This window comes from Malaya genurostris, chromosome 3 (assembly GCF_030247185.1).
Source record: "Malaya genurostris strain Urasoe2022 chromosome 3, Malgen_1.1, whole genome shotgun sequence".
NCBI lineage: Eukaryota > Metazoa > Arthropoda > Insecta > Diptera > Culicidae > Malaya > Malaya genurostris.
The window spans coordinates 215,230,736-215,245,547 of NC_080572.1; the positions used below are offsets into that span (position 1 = coordinate 215,230,736).

General features: G+C 34.3%; 1 protein-coding gene across 2 annotated transcripts in view; it reads left to right on the plus strand.

The window, feature by feature from the left end:
* The window catches only part of LOC131433718 (protein FAM13A), a 97,897-nt gene that overhangs the window by 12,992 nt on the left and 70,093 nt on the right, over positions 1–14,812 (plus strand). The window contains exon 1 of one of the 2 annotated variants that reach the window (XM_058600275.1): positions 7,288–7,512. The exons of the other annotated variant lie outside the window; for it this stretch is intronic. The gene's annotated coding sequence lies outside the window, so the exon portion shown is untranslated. Of the gene's footprint in view, positions 1–7,287; positions 7,513–14,812 lie in introns of those variants that run through there. 2 annotated transcript variants of the gene reach the window in all.

The following is a 14,812-nucleotide window of genomic DNA, read 5'->3' on the forward strand; positions in this document are numbered from 1 at the left end:
TTAGTCTCAAAAAAGGCGCGCAAAATTTTAACCAGTTGAGTTGACCGAATCATTACACAAAGCATAAAAAGAAAAACCGACACATAGAAACCAGGAATATTTTTAGTGATTGAGCGCAGTGGGCTTACCACTCGTAATGTTGGCTTGTAAAAAAGTCTGATTCGTAATGGATTTTTGAATCTTTTACACTTTGAATATATCCTAATGCAATCGTTATTGTTAGTGATTACTATTACACTAGAACTATGAATCATGAGTAATTATGATTGACTAACATGAGGTTATATGTATATGTATTGCCTAACTGGCTGACCATGTAATAACTATCTATTAAACGATACGAACTTTTCAGCCGAACTGTTAACATATATGCTTGAGTTTAGTGGCAAGCATGGATTATCCTTCAAAAAAACGATTGAAGACAAGAAAACATTCAAGTATTTCCGGTATCTTTGACAGTACAATCTGAAGTAATACCTATTATATGATATTACACAGCCACGCATTATTTCTTCAGTAATATCAATGCATTGAACTCAAGAGACTTGTACATTACTAGCATTATAAACGACAGTTACTTAGAAAATAAACGATTTCTTACAATACCCATTTCATTGTTTTCAACTCGTTTTTATTTCAACACAAAACTTAATGCTGCATCAATTCGTGTCATTATTTGATATGTAATTTTTGCTCACGATATAAAGCCATCGAGTCCACCGTGCATTTCTCACTCCATCTCAATACCAAACAGCAGCGCACAAGCAATAGAAAAAAGGCAACAAAGTTTATGTAAACTTATTCAAATTTCGGTTGTTTTGGCTAAAGTTTTATAATTTTGAGTTGCATTTTCAGATTCTTTGTGAAATTCTGCTACAAACACTACTTTTCAGTTCTAAAACCATCCCCGTGGAACGGAACAGTAACCGTTTATACATTTCAAAAACCAATTATGGCTCGGCAACGCAAAATTTCAAAATTCTAAGAATACTTAGTTGTGATAAATTTAAATGCGTGTTTTTGGTTTTTCGAAAATGGGTCTTGATTTTGAATAATTGACTAAAAACGCGACGCGTGTATTCCGCTACATTTCACCTTAAGAACTAAATTCGAAAGAACTTGAAATTGGAAAAAATCTAGTTTTAGAATTCAAGCTCCGAATTTAATATAAGCATGCAGGTTCTGAATTCTAAAAATTAATTCAGGAAGGAAATTCTAAAACAGAATTCAGTAATTAAATTTAACCTTAAGGTTAAAATCTCTATAATTGAAACAATGAAAATCGGTTAAGAGGCAATGATTTACCAGTGAATTTAGTTGAGCTGTGTTTGTCCGATCATCGGTCCGAATATTGGACCGGTTTAGCACGACATCGGCCCAATCGTAGCGCTGCTATCGGGACGTCATCGGGCACTTGCATCAACTGCTTCAATTTTTCGATTAAAATTGACGTTTATATTGTGTATCGCTGGCGCAAAAGAGCGAAAAGATACCAAAACAAAGCATTATCGAGCTTACGTCACTCCGATAGCGTGCGCAAGAGCATTGGACTTTTTTTTCGATTGTAGACGATTTTTTTCGATTGTTAACCTTAAATAACTGTCTTGCATACCCAAGTAGCAATCCGCAACTAGTTCTGATGCGACTAAGTCCAAACTATGTTGCAACAAGAGCACGAATATGTTTTTTATGTTATACTGGCTAAAACAAGGTGACAGCAATGTTTCTTCATAACCTAACCAGTTACGAAATAGTTATTTAGGTTTCAAATCACCACATCTTTTTGTCATATTGAATTAATAATAGATTATAAGCTATCGTAACTTAATCCAAACATATCTTTAATCGCAACTTTATTACTAGCTACTAGTTGAAAATAAGTTTATTAGACTCCAATATTGGCAACCCGTAACTAGTTCTGATACCACTTAGCCCAACTATGTTGCAACAAGAACTCGAACATGTTTTTTTATGTTATGGTTAAAACAAGGTGACGGCAGTGTTTCTTTATAACATAAACATTGAACTAGCTATCATTAGTAAGTTATCGTTACTTGATTCTAACATATCTTTAATCACAGTTTTAGTTTTAGCTACAAGTTGAAAAAAGGTTGCGAAACCATTATAAATACGTAAGCGTATATGTAAATCGTTACTATGTGAATTGATGTAGTAATAACTTAGATATTATGAGATTATAACATAAAATTCTTCATTGATTCAGATAGTTATCGGTAGATTTTCCCAACGTTATGATAACGAAAATGCAAACAAAACAACCTTTGTTGGCTTGAATATGGCGAATACAATATGGAGTCTCAAGAAGTGTATGAAACGTAAATAAAACCAGGAGATTACCTTTTTCCAAACTACTTTTTGCCGAAAATAGTGAAAGGCAGAATAATCATTTTTGTTCTATGCACTGTCATAAATACGAAGAAAATAATATAGGGATTGAGCATCGATTGTGATAATATTATAACTCTCATGATATATGAATTTAAAATGATAAGAAATCACTCTAATTTGAGCATTCTGAACATAGCGTTATTTTGTTGTTTATTTTTCATATCTTTATAAACAGATTCTGATTGAAGGCGCATGAAAAACAGTTAAGTAAAATTGAATTCCGCTCGACAGTTTTAAAATCGTTGTGAAATTTGTACCTTGTATCAAGTTTGTGATTTAAAGCACTCTCCTGCTTTTTTATTGAAGATAGAAAAGTATTCTGGATTCATTCAATGTTTATAATGTCGATGGTGACTAAGTTTCAACTAGTTTACTTGGAAACAAGTTATTTTCAAGTTATGAAAAGATAAGTTATTCTAGTATGGCATTACAACTTAACGACAACTTATTTTTAGCTGAATTAACAACTAGTAGCTTTTTGAGTCATGCAAGTGGTTAGATGTTAGTAACAATCACTTAAATATCTGGTTGCAAACTAGTCACAAACAAGCTAGCGTAACAAAAATTGTTACTTGGGTAAAGCCTTAACTTTACGTTTGTTGAGCGGATTATGTTTATTCGTAGGGTTGCATTAGCAGTTCTAATGAGTTGAGTACGAATAGTAAAAATATGAAATAAGTCATGTGGACATTGCACAAACTGGATACCCACCATGTACCAAAACCCTTGAATAGATAGGGTTAGAGTTTTGCTGGCCCGAAGAGGGTTTGAGTTTTGCGTGGCCCGAAGTTCACGCAGAACATTCAACGAGTCAAAAATTCTTCGTGGGATTTTTTTCAGATATTGTGGAACATTCGGTTGTTCAAGAGACTGCAAGAGAAGTTTCAAGTTCGTTTAATCAGTTTAATCAAGGACTTGCTTGGTTCTATTTCAATAGAAGTTCTTAACATTTGAAAATGTTCATAATTCCGAAAAAGACCGAATACCTTGAACCATTCGTAATAGACTGACTTTAAAGCTCTATTGTTGTTTTTCGGAAACCATATTCTAGATCAGTACGATAAAGTTTCATTTTCGAATCAAATTATTAATTGAAACAAATACATTTTCTGACCCTTCGTTGTATATTCCTGCTCATTAATTTGACTTGAGATACACTGAATTTATCGTCCATTGAATAACCGTGCCGTTTCTGACTGACAGTCGTTGACAGTGAGCAAGTTCGAATAATTTCACCTATCAGAACTGGTTTCCCGTTATCTATTATCTCGAACCAACTGAAATATTTACTCAGAGCTCATTTGAGAGGTGCTCTCTCAAGTAACAGAAAGATATATGAAGTCGAACATTGGAAAAGGTGCAAATGAAAGTTTCTCTTTGTTTACCTTCTATTTGATTATTACGGTACTATTAGTGATCTTTCCTTTGAACTTTCGATATGTATAAGCATTCTCTTAAAATTTTACGGTATTCCTGTATTTTCTAACAATTTCTTAACTGCAGATCGAAAGTTAATGGTCTCAGTCATTATTCTATGTGAAGAGCTAGAGAGAGGGATTGTCGATAGGACCGTAATGATCGAAAGAGAAAGTAAACGAGGAGAAACTGTCATTTCTGTATAGAATCTGTATAAAAAGTTCGAAACTACGAATGTAACAGTGAGAGGTTCTCTTTGTTTACTTTCTCTTTCGATTATTTTGATATATCCCTGCTTTTTTCGGCAATTTCTTCAGTGCAGATTAAAAGATGATAGCTTTAGTTATTATTATTGGTAAATAATTGGAGAGAAGGTTTGTTAAAAGTACCGTAATAATCGAAAGAAAAAGTGAACAAAGAGCATCTCTCATTGTTACATTCGTCGTTTTAAAAATTTTATACAGATTTGCATTGTTTGTTTTGAAATGATGTTATTTTGCAGTATTGTAGATTTAGCATTTATTCAGTATATAACGATTATTTCAATCTGACGTTTTTTTTTGTAGCTTAAATGAGGGAATAAGCTACTTCGTTGTATGCGCGCAATTATTATACTTTCCGGCGCGAGCCCTCATTTTTCGAGTAATCTAGGAGATGCAAAAATGATTTTATTCCAATAAATAAAAAACAACGACTCATGCCGTACAATATACATTTTTTTACATATTACGATGATCTTGTTTCACAAGCATAACAAAGCATGTACTAATCGAAACTTTTCGATTCACCGAGATGAAACTATTTTCACATCTCAGAATTTCTAATTCTCGCGACCATAAGTAAATAGATAAAAAAATTAGAGGGTTGTATGCAAGACACGACCGATCACGATTACATTAAAAATGAAATAATTCTAAGGTACCCATAATAAATACAAAAAAAAAAATGATGATGGATGCACTTAAAGTCACAAATTACAAACTTGCTCTACTTTTAGTGTTTAGTGGCGAATGATCAAAATGATAATTAGATTCTTTCAGAACAATTTATTCTACTCTATTGTGATGCCTTCAACAAATTTTTACATTTGAAAATTTTTGGAAAATATTCTTAAATGAAAGTCAATTATGATGATTTCGAAGTTACTTAAAAGATCAATTTTGGATACGAACAACCTCAAGATATAAATCCTGATAAATGAAACGATTTTATGTCATAATTTTCAAGACAGAGAACGTACAAACTTAGTCATTTTATACACAGAGATTAGAAAAGATTTTAAATATTTTGATCGAAAAATGTGAATGTAAAAAATTTGAATAACCGTCAACCAATAAACACAGTAATAGTGTAATTTTAATGATCCTTCGTTAAAAAGCGTCGATAATCTTCGGAAAGTGTCTGAAAATAGAATGGCAGCAATACAAGGAAGAAAATGTGTGACACAGTCTGCAGAACATATTTTGTTACTTTAATTGATTTTCACTTTTGTATATTAAGGAACCAATGCATACGCAACAAAATTCCTCAATTTTGTTTATATTGTAACTTGATTTTATTAATACATGAAAGCCACCTTTAATGAAAAATAATTATCTATGATTATCGTCATAACACAACTTTATACTGAATTTATTTTCGCGCCATCGTGTTGTTCGTACGTAAATGGAGATTTCAGTATGCAAACTACTTGTTGACAAATTAAAACATTTTTAAACTTTTTCGAATCAAGTTAAATGAGGAAAATTTATCAATAAATCACAGAGATACAAGCGCTCCAAATTAGGTTCAAAAAATCTATCGCCGATAATTCTAAGTTGGCCTGCTAGTTACCGGAGAATCAAGATAAGCCATGGGTAAACTAAAGCAGAAATGTATTCGGGCATATATTTCTAGATTCCCTTTTTGTGCTATAGTTCATACTGCGCAAATCGGACGAGAGTTTGACATCATTCACTGAGACTGTCTTTGGCTCGTGAAAACGTAGGTCAAATCAATCCAATCTTTCAATGGAATGCAATTGAAATACTTGAATAACGTTTCCGCATAAGTTTACGTTAAATGTTTTCGAATCGATTGGCAGTTAAATTATATAAATTCATCAACAAATGACTGAGTTCTAAGCGTTCAAAATTATGATAGAAAAAGAAAACGCGGTTATTTTTGCATTTTTTAAACAGACACCCAGACTCGTACAGTGAAGAGTTAGCAAACGCGACAATCCAACGAGCGAACGCATATACAATCTAGTCATCATCTCACTGGACGAGCTACTTGTTTCATTCGCAGTCAAGCATCAACTGAAATCAAGAAATGATTTGCAGCATATATTTATAGATTCCTCTTCGAAATACGCAGAATGATTCGGTGTTTTTATGCATGACGCAAAGCCTCCTATGCCGAACAAGAAAATGACGTCAATTTGGTCAGCTGGGATTGGTGGATGAAAACATAGGTCAATTCTAACCATTTTTTCAATAGTATGCTATTGAAATGCTGAAACGACGTTGCCATACATGTTTAAGTTAAAAGTTTCCGAATCGATTGGTTGTTAAATTATATCAATCCATCAACAAATGGCTTAGTTATTAACGTTCAAAATTTTGACGAAAAAAGGTTACGCGGCTATTTTTGAAACTTTCAATTGACCCCCGGCCTCGTATAGTGAAAAGTAAGGCATTTTTAATGCCAAAAAAAACGCATAACTGAAACCTCGCATAAAAAAGTCGCTTGAAAAAAACCGCATAAAAAAGACCGCATAAAATAGATCTTAGTGTACCTAGAAATACAAGGAAGTTTTATTTCACGAAAAATTACAAATGACTCCGGAAATTTCATCGAAAGCATGCCATATGTGACAACATATGAATGCAAGCAAGCTTTTATGCTATTGTATATAAGAGAAATAACAACAGCAATCGTCGAACATTTTTGAATTGAATCTCCAAATGCAGTTGTCACCAGTTGAACCTAAAATAACGAAATTCATCATTGGGATGCAACATAAACCCTCACATTTACACGAAAAACTATAACTCGTGTTGTTGAGTACAATACAGCCATTATAATAATCATATGGCCATATTTTTTTTCAAACTTGTAATTTTTCTTTGATTCTGTGAAGTTTCAGCAAATGCGATGAAAAAAAACCACTGGGAACCACTGACTAACGGGTCCATTCAGGTCTGAAATAGGATTGTCCTCTCCGATTCCATATCCGAAATAGTGAAAATAATTACGAATCCGGCAACCTTGCTGTGAACTCGTTTTGCGAGGAGAACGAATGAAACAGAGAGTGAGAGCAAAAAGTGTTACAAAGAGCGAAAGTTTTCAAGGACCTAGTTTTCCGTGCTTCCTTACGTCGGGCTCTTCGGCACAAAGCCTATGGCCCATGGCTCTCCGAGCGCGTAACTAAGACTCGGGTGGAAAATCATCGGATACAGCCTTCAAGAAAGCAATGAGTGTGTTGGAAAATTTTGCCTCATTCTGATCGGGCAACGTTCGTGATGGAGTTGTAATTCATCATTTGATATACTTTTTTTTCCTGGTGCAGACAAAAGGGCAAGTAAATATTTCATTAAATTGTCGCCATCAAATATTTACCGTCTGATTTGTGTATAGTCGTGTCATTCGATTAGTGCTGACGCAGACCAAGCAGCTGAAAGTGTCAGCAAATATCGGAATGAGGTAATTTTTTCTCTATCGGAATGGATGATGGATAAATGGCGATAATTGGATGTTTAGTTGTACCGGGTTGTGAATGTAGAATTGTAGTCGAATATCTTAAAAGAAAGTTCGATCAGAAACAAAAAAAAGTGAATATTTCTTCTAAAACGATTACTACTTTGTCGTAGTTGATTCAGGAATTTTTTCAGTAGTGAGAGTAAACAATATATTCTGGGGTCGAGTGGGGTCTTATAGCATTTATCTAAAATTGAAAAATTGTTTTCAGCAAAACCATATGATTACATTATTCGAAATCAATTAAATAGTTTAATAAGTGTTCTCTGTTCTGGTATTTTATTTTAGTATTATAATTTTTATGCAGCATACTCCTATTTTAGAATCAGTTTTAATTCAGTATTCTTAAATATTTCTTCTGATTTGCTTACTCATTTGCTAGTTTAAAAGCAATTGAATACATTTGGGAGTGCGAGTCATTGATGTGAAAGTTAATTATTCAACTAGACTGGAATGCCCTATAAATGTCTGCGGCATTGCATCATCCGTCATCCAACCTCTTGCGACATCGTTTTCATCCTTGGATTCGACATTTACCGCATAGCTAGCAGCATGATATGACAAAACAAAGAATGGTAAAGTGGCGCCGAGACGAGACCTACGTCACGTAGGCACATTTCCATTTGCACCGACCCCGTTGCCCCGCCCACAGTCCCATTCGTGTTTACCAGTTGCAGCTTACAATATGCGTCGCAAATTTGGGGACATGGTCTATGACACGAACGAATGAATCTAACATAGGACCCAGATAAAAAGATTGGAATTATGATAGAAGTGGAGTTTTGGATAGGATGGTTTAGTACAACTTTGTCGATATCTGTCATTCGCATCGTTACTTGGGATATCTCTATGTTATTCAGCTAAATCAGTTGTGAATTTGAAATTTTCCATGGTTCCATTGAGGAATCTCATTGGACGTCTTAGCATTTGGTTTCCCATTTATAAACCTGTCAATAACACAAACAAAATCGAAAATTGATTACATAGTCAGCACAAATGGCAAACGGAAGACTTCATCGTAAACAACCCGGTCAAATGAGATAAACTTATGAATGGAAGTGGACGATGCATAATTGTTTACAGATACTCATTTCGTCAGTTTCACACTGGACAGATTGCCTTTAAGGTATATCAACTATTTGTATAATAAATATTACTCGATTGGAATGCATAGGAGCGATTTTAAAATACCAAATTCGACTGTTTGAGAATGCGTCGAATTAAGGAGAAAATATGGAAACCCAACTAAATTCTAATTGGGAACTAGGAACCGTCAACGGAACTACTTCAGTTGATACATAAAACCTAATAGTACTGCTATAAAACCGTTCATGTTTCGAATAAAACCCCTTGATCGGATCGACAAAGCTAAACCATAAATATCGCGTGCTTCAAGGATACTGTTAGCGACTGACTCTGAAATATTGTATGCTTCCTTGTTGTTGTCTGCATTTAACGACTAGTGGTTTATTGAAGTCTGGCATAAAATGGAACGTTACTTGGTCGAATGGTGACCCGAAACCGAACGGGTATTTGTCAGGCTCGGGTACGGGTTTTGATTTTTTCATTGTGCTTGGGTTCTAAAATTTGGTCGGGTTTCGGGTATTCGAACCCGAAGACTTGATTTTTTTCGGGTTCGGGGTGTGTACGCGTTAAGATTTTTATTTTGTTTATCAGGTACGGGTTGGGTTCAGATTTAGAAGATAAATCTTTTAAAAATCGAAATTGCTTTTTTGAAAATATCAATCGAAAGAATTTAACTGGATTTGGAGTGTTACCTTTTTAAACAAATTTTTAATACCTTTTGGTATAACCAAAATAGGTTATTAAAATGTATTCTGCGTCCAGGAAGTAACATGATACTACACTGATAAGAATCGATCATTAGAGTGAAGTGTTTCACAATTAATCTCGTCGCATATGACTCGTTACTTTATTTGTAAATCACTTCAAATATCATTTCAATGATGTCATATTCTAACCTATAGATTACATTTTAATTTCCTAATACAAACAACAGATTTATTTCAAATGTATTAAACTAAATATTCATTTGGCTTCACACTTACACTACAAACATTGGACTAGTACATATACACGGGTGAAAATACCTATAATTCACCAGGTTTCTCACCTGATTCTCGTGTAGAATACATTTTCATATCAAATCCAGGAGAATCTTTCATTTAAATGTCATCATTTAGATTATTATTAAATAACTTTATAAATATGAAATATGCAGTAAAAAGTCAGAATATGCAGTTCAAAACTTTTCTATATGGTCATTTGAAGTATAACCAATTTTTGTTGTCGCATAATAATTTTTATTCACTTTATGTTTCGTCTTCGACTCATCAGTGCGTAACAGGTTATGTTCAACTGTTATGCCACTGAGCAGTTGAACATGAACGGCTGAGCAGCCCTAAAGTTACAGTTACTTGCAGAACACTGTATTAGTTGGTACCGAAGTACAGTGTTTTAGCTGACGGTGTCGAATCTAAACGTTTTTCGGCATATATTCGTCATCCCCATATATTTTTTGATGAAAACTAACTTTTGAAAATATTTAAATTTTGATTAACTAATTAACCACTTTATCGTAGTTGTAACGTACGTGTCGAAGGAAGGAATACCACCGTTTAAGCCAGTCAAAATCAGCGCCAATTTGAAGATTCGAAGGTTTTTGTCTTCAGAATACAGATTTTGTTTCCGCGTATTATACGACAAGACATGAGCACAGTTGATCGTTTTTTCTTTGCCAAAGCACTGCTCGACCAAGTCTATAAATGTCTACAAACCAAGTCAATGTCAATGGAAATGCATTAAGCAGTTTTCTCATATATTTAAACTGAAATATTTCATTAACATGTTGTTGGAATGGCGATCTGAGTAAGAAAAGGTATTAGAATTGCTGGAAAACCCGACTTTCAAACGGAGCATCGGAAACCCATAGTGTTATATACCATTCGACTCAGTTCGACGATATCGGAAAATATGTGTGTGTGTGTGTGCACTTTTGGAAGATATTTATAAGCGCTCAATTTTCTCAGAGATGGCTGAACCGATTTTAACAAACTTATGCTCGTTTGAAAGCTACTGTTGGGCCATTGATCAAGTTCGAAGATCAAATGGCTGTGACTTTTGGTTCCAGAGATATGATGGTATAAGTGACGTAACCGACAAAACGCGTTGTATTTAGACGCGTCCTCATGCAAAATTTGAGCTAAATCGGACATGCGTAAGGGGTGCTGCCCGGCGGTCAAGGTTTGAAAATTTTCGATCTTGAAAAAGCACCATAGGGGGGAGATAACACTAAATCTCGACGTTTCATGCAATTTTAAGATTTTTGGCATTCATTTCATGTACCCACCCCCATGGTGATTTTTCAAGATATATGAAAATTCCACTAAGTGGACTAAGAAGAGTTTTTTAGATTAGCATCACTCTTCTCATACAAATAGGCATCGCAAATGTCAAGCACTAGTTTGGAAAAATGATGCTGACTGTGTGACATAAACACTGAGGCATGCTCTTGTGAACTACTTGAAGCAATCTGAATTAATTGGTGTCAAAATTAGTATCCGAAATTATATAATAAAAGTATGAAATATATTTCCATGAGACTGTTATGAAAGAAGAGAAAGGCATTATCACACCACTAGTTGGATTAAGAAAGGGTTTTTCAAATTTTATTCATCAATATATTTTCCATGAAATTGTTTCCACGCCATTTCATACCACTATTTCTCCTTTGTCTCAAAAAACGCTTCAATCTCAGCGATGAACTCATTATTCTACAAAAAATTCTTTCCAGGAAACCACTTTTTAAATCTGAGAAAATAGCCGCTTGTGGCTAAATCCGGCGAATATGGTGGATGCGGTAGCAATTCGAGTTTCAGTTCATAGTATTTAGCCATCGTAACGATGGCGTTGTGACAGGGTGCTTTATTCTTATGAAAAGGTACTTGTTTTTTTTTTTATTTTGGACCGAGCTCAAACGCCAGCAGACAGTGTTTTGACCTCTGCATTTTGAGATGCGAATGGAATTTCGTTCATTGATTTTCTCGGAAAGGATAAAACGGCCAAAAGTGAATATTGTCCAGAATCATTGGATCATTTGAAAGTCGAAATTGAGATAAAACGGTCCGAATTAAAGAATGAAAAGGTGCCTTTTTTAAATAACTATTTATTGGAATATGAGTTAAAATTAAATTATTAAGATTTAAATTGGGTGTTCAGCCATAAGTGGTGACTTTTCAGCCCTATTATACCTTATGATCAAAAAAGAACCGGAATTTTCATTTTAAAATTCCCGCGCTTGTCTAATCGGTAAACTTTTATTCTCTCAACGTTGGCAACACTTTTATACACATTCTGTCAAATTTTGACGCATATCGTACGATTAGTTTTTGTTTGGCGTCTATACAAAGAAGTTGAAAAATTTTCGTGTGGCGATTTTTATAATGGATGAAAATTTAGAACAACGTGCGTGCATCAAATTTTGTGTTGCAAATGGATTTAAGTGTTCCGAAACGTTGAAAATATTAGAAAAGGCCTTTGGTGAATCGTGTCTAGGAAAAACACAGGCATACGAATGGTATAAACGCTTCAAAGGTGGTCGTACAAGCTTGGATCATGATGAGATCCCTGGCCGCCCAACAACATCTGTTACTGAAGAAAACATTGAATCGGCTAAGCAAATCGTGTAGAAAAATTGTTCTGTACCGATTAGAGAGATTGCTGTGTTGTTGGGCATCTCTTATGGATCAGCCTTTTAACACATTTTAACTGATGTTTTGGGTTTGAAACGCGTCGCTTCTCGGCTGGTGCCAAAAAAGCTGAACTTCACGATGATGCGCCGGCTCACACAGCATTGGTTGTGTCGCAGTTTTTGGCCAAAAACTCAACCAATATCATCAACCAAGCACCGTACTCTCCAGATATGGCCCCGTGTGACTTTTTCCTCTTCCCCAGACTCAAATTGCCATTGCGGGGAACGCGTTTTGAGACCATAGAGACCATAAAAGAGAATTCGCTGCGTGAACTAAAGGCCATACCTTCGGCGCCCTATAAAACTTGTATGGAAAATTGAATCAAGCGTTGGCATGCATGTATTGCCGCAGGATGAGAGTACTTTGAAGGCGATAATAAAGAAATTTATTAAAAATCGAAATTTTGCGTTTTTTTAAAATAAAATTCCGGTTCTTTTTTGATCATAAGGTATACATGATTTGGTTATTACCATGAAGACATCTTTTGCTTCCGCAATTCTGAGATTTTTGTGCAGGGAAAATTCTAAACCTACTTGTATTGTGTAATAGGGAAAAGGAACTTATATACTAGCTTACTAACTAATACAGAGAGCAAATCGATTCAATTGAAGATTGCATCGATTTTTGTCGGAATTTGCTTATAATATTATGTGACATTACATCTAATGGTTCTATATTTGTGAGTATGTGTAACTCATTTGTACTAAACCAGGGAGGACGCTTCAAAATCATTTTCAGAATTTTATTCTGAATCCTTTGAAGCGTTTTCTTCTGGTGGAACAACAACTTGACCAAATTGGTACTGCATAAAGCATGGCTGGTCTGAAAATTTGTTTATAAATTAACCATTTGTTTTTTAGACAGAGCTTAGAATTTCTGTTTATAAGAGGATATAAACATATAATATATTTATTACACTTTGCCCGGATTCCTTTAATGTGATCTTTGAAAATGAGTTTTTTGTCATACGTTAAACCTAAGTATTTAGCTTGATCAGACCATGTCAATTCCAAGCCATTCAATTTGAGAATGTGATCATTGTTTGGTTTGAGAAAAGAAGCTCTTAAAAAGGTGCCTTTTTATTAATATAATGCACCGTGTCAGATTTTAAAAGTGGTTTGCTGGGAAGAGGCTTTCACCGGCTGCTCTCGTAGCGTAAAATTGGAGTGAGATTAACCCCACGCGACTTAGATCGCGTATAAGTTTTGTTTTCCTGGGTCGATTTTAGAATTTTGTCTATCATTTTGTAGCGAATTTTATCATGAAAACGATACCTGCCTTTCAAAACATGATCTGGACTTTTTGTCAACACACTTTCACACGTTTTCCCTCGAAAACAATATTTAAAAAAATCGATAAAAAAATGATACAAACATTTTCAGCTCTAATATATCTGTCACTAGAAAGGTAAAGAGTTGGCGAATGTAATTTAATAACTCGTCCTGCGATTCTCTACGAAAATATATTATTTTAAGCAAACGAATTTTGACGAGTTTCGAAATTTTTAAAAACTATATAATGTAAAATTTCTAAAATTATAACGGTTACTATTTAATAAAACGTATTACTACCAGGTTCCTTATATATCATATTAGTATGTAGGTATTCAGTAGATAATCTACTCAAAAACACTCTAATTTTGGATTTAAAATAGTAGACATGGACTATAAACTGAATGGAGCTTTGGGAGACGATTTCCAGAACAGCTGTCTCATTTCTACGATTTGGCACGATCGAGCTTAACCAGTGGAACGTGCCACTTGAGCCAATATGCTCCGATTTATGATGTCTGCTATTGGCAGGAATATCAATGAAGAATGTTTATAGCTGTAAATTCTACTGACCTTTTTATACTATAATTAGAGTTTGCAGAAATGAAAAAGATATACAGGAAAACTGTTATCCGTTTTATATTTGTTTATTTTGGTTCGACAGTTAAGAGTCGATGAGAGTTGTCTGCTGAAAAAGTCCCATTTAAACCATTGCACCCTAACATGACTGCATTGTTGTTGATACCATTTACTTTTTTATCTATTTTCTTAGGGCATATTCAGTGGTGTTCTAGTTCTAAATGCATAATTTATGTCAGTTACAAAATTTAAATCTGGATTTTATAACAAGAAAAACAGGCAGCCCCATCATTGTTTTACTCGTGTTTCAAATATACAAAAAATAGAACGGCATCGTAGACCAGTTTTAAATTTGACAGTAGAACTGGTCGAATAAATAAAACTAGAACGGCTTGCTGGGGATACGTTTGTTCCAGTTTCTGTTCTATTATAGATCTTCCATATAGAACTTCTAGCTGCTGAATTTGCTATTAAGGTCGCAAGAATTTAAAATTCTGAAATGTGAGAATAGTTTTATTTCGGTGAATCGAAATGTTTCGATTAGTGCATGCTTTGTTATGCTTGTGAAATTGCTCATCGTAATATGTGAAAAATTGTATATTGTACGGCATGAGTCGTTGTTTT